Source organism: Papio anubis, chromosome 20, assembly GCF_008728515.1.
Source record: "Papio anubis isolate 15944 chromosome 20, Panubis1.0, whole genome shotgun sequence".
NCBI lineage: Eukaryota > Metazoa > Chordata > Mammalia > Primates > Cercopithecidae > Papio > Papio anubis.
In genome coordinates, this window is record NC_044995.1 from 46,727,483 (window position 1) to 46,730,744 (window position 3,262).

The window sequence follows — 3,262 nt, forward strand, 5'->3', positions numbered from 1 at the left end:
GGTTGCGGTGAGCCAAGATCGTGCCATTGCACTCCAGCCTGGGCGACAAGAGAGAAACTCCATTTAAAAAAAAAAAAAAAGGCCGGGCGCGGTGGCTCAAGCCTGTAATCCCAGCACTTTGGGAGGCCGAGACGGGCGGATCACGAGGTCAGGAGATCGAGACCATCCTGGCTAACACGGTGAAACCCCGTCTCTACTAAAAAATACAAAAAAAAAACTAGCCGGGCGAGGTGGCGGGCGCCTGTAGTCCCAGCTACTCGGGAGGCTGAGGCAGGAGAATGGCATAAACCCGGGAGGCAGAGCTTGCAGTGAGCCGAGATCCGGCCACTGCACTCCAGTGCTGGAGACAGTATCAGGCAGCTATGGGGTGATGGGGGCTCTGATGGGGAAGCTGTGGGACCCCAAAGGGGACCCTAGACTGGCCTGGGAGGATTAAGGGAAGTTTCTGAAAGAAGGAAGTAAGCTAAGACCTCAGGCCTACATCGGAATGAACCACAGGTTGGGAGAGGGTTCTAGAGGGTGGTACGGCATGGGGGAAGGTCTGGAAGGTCTGGAAAGCAGTTCCAGGCAGGACCAGGTCCCCAGAGCTAGGGACTCAGCTGCGATTTGTGCTGCCCTGGCGCCCTCTGGTGGCCACCACCCACCAGCGCCACGTGGCCACGGAGGCCCAGATTCCCTGGGAGCCTAACAGCCTTGGAGAAAAATAGGAAGAAAAAAATATAAGAAAATGTCCTATTTATTTATTTATATAGAGATGGAATTTTTGCTCTTGTTGCCCAGGCTGTTGTGCAATGACGCGATCTTGGCTCACTGCAACCTCTGCCTCCCGGTTTCAAGCGATTCTCCTGTCTCAGCCTCCCGAGTAGCTGGGATTACAGGCATGCACCACCACGCCCAGCTAATTTTGTGTTTTTAATAGAGACGAGGTTTCTCCATGTTGGTCAGGCTGGTCTTGAACTCCTGACCTCAAGTGATCAGCCTGCCTCGGCCACCCAAAGTGCTGGGATTACAGGCGTGAGCCGTCGAGCCCGGCCCGATGTCCCCTCTATTTAAAAACGGTGAAATGTGAATAAATAACAGAGGATTTCTTTTTGCAAGTCAGTATACACACAGCCAGACTGGGCTGGGCAGCTATGTGTGCCTGCTTGGAATGATCTCTTTCTGATATATATTTTTTTGAGACTGACTATCACTCTGTTGCCCAGACTGGAGTGCAGAGGCCTGATCTCAGCTCATTGCAGCCTCCACCTCACAGGTTCAAGCAATTCACCTACCTCAGCTTCCTGAGTAACTGGGATTACAGGCATGCGCCACTATGCCCAGCTAATTTTTGTATATTTAGTAGAGATGGGGTTTCCCATATGTTGGCCACACTGGTCTTGAACTCCTGAGTAGCTGGGAGTACAGGCATGCGCCACTATACCCAGCTAATTTTTGTATTTTTAGTAAAGATGAGGTTTTGCATATGTTGGCCACGCTGGTCTTGAACTCCTGAGTAGCTGGGATTACAGGCATGTGCCACGATGCCCGGCTAATTTTGTATTTTTAGTAGAGATGGGGTTTCTCCATGTTGGTCAGGCTGGTCCTGAACTCTTGACCTTAGGTGATCCACCTGCCTCGGCCTCCCAAAGTGCTAGGATTACAGGCGTGAGCCACTGCGCCCGGCATTTATTATTATTATTATTTATTTATTTTATTTTTTATTTTTTGAGATGGCGTCTTGCTCTGTCACCCAGGCTGGAGTGCAGTGACGTGATCTCCACCTCCTGGTTCAAGTGATTCTTGTGCCTCAGCCTCCCAAGTAGCTGGGATTACAGGCGCCTGCCACCATGCCCAGCTAATTTTTGTATTTTTAGTAGAGACGGGGTTTCACCATGTTGGCCAGGTTGGTCTTGAACTCCTGACCTCAGGTGATCCACCTGCCTTGGCCTCCCAAGGTGTTGGGATTACATGCGTGAGCCACTGCGCTTGGTCCTGTTATTTCTTAAGTGGAAACGTCAGTGGTTTTTACTGTATTCACTATATTATGCAACTATCGCCACTATCTAATTTCAGAAACTTTCATCACCCCAAAAAGCAGCACTGGAACCATCAGCTGACACTCCCAACTGCCGTCCCCGCCAGCCCCGCACCCACGCATCCCCTTCCTGTCTCTGTGGATGGGCCTGTCCTGTACATTTCACTGAAATTGGATCACGTGGCCGGGTGCAGTGGCTCATGCCTGTAATCCCAGCACTTTGGGAGGATCACTAGGTCAGGAGATCCAGACCATCCTGACTAAAATGGTGAAACCCTGTCTCTACTAAAAATATTAAAAAATTAGCCGGGCATGGTGGCGGGCTCCTGTAGTCCCAGCTACTCGGGAGGCTGAGGCAGGAGAATGGCGTGAACCTGGGAGGCAGAGCTTGCAGTGAGCCGAGATCATGCCACTGCACTCCAGCCTGGGTGACAGAGCTAGACTCTGTCTCAAAAAAAAAAAAAGAAAGAAATTGGATCACACACTGTATGGCCTTTTGTGTCTGCCTTCTCTCACTGAGCAAAACATGAATATCTTTTCTGATGCCCATCCTTTTTTTTTTTTTTTTTTTTTGGTGGGGGGGCTCTTGTTGTCCCCCCCCTGGGGGGCAGTGGCCGGATCTCAGCTCACTGCAAGCTCCGCCTCCCGGGTTTGCGCCATTCTCCTGCCTCAGCCTCCTGAGTAGCTGGGACTACAGGCGCCCGCCACCTCGCCTGGCTATTTTTTTGTATTTTTTAGTAGAGACGGGGTTTCACGGTGTTAGCCAGGATGGTCTCGATCTCCTGACCTCGTGATCTGCCCGTCTCGGCCTCCCAAAGTGCTGGGATTACAGGCTTGAGCCACCGCGCCCGGCCGCCCATCCTTTTTTTAAAGACAGGGTCTCACTCTGTGACACCCAGGCTGGAGTGCAGTGGCAAGATCGTGGTTCACTGTAGCCTTGAACTCCTGGGCTCAAGCGATCCTCCCGCCTCAGCCTCCCAGGTAGCGGGGACTACAGGCAGGCACCACCTCACCTGGCTCATTTTTGTATTTTTTGTAGAGACAAGAGTCTCGCTACGTTACCCAGGCTGATCTCAGACTCCTGAGCTTAAGTGATCCTCCTGCCTTGGCCTCCCAAAGTGCTGGGATTACAGGTGTGAGCCACTGTGCCCGGCCCTTAGTTTCTTCTAGAAGCATCTGTTGCCCTCCCGGGCTTGGCATGAGGCTGAGCCTTTGCCGGGGGTCACCCTAATGCTGAAGCTAGAG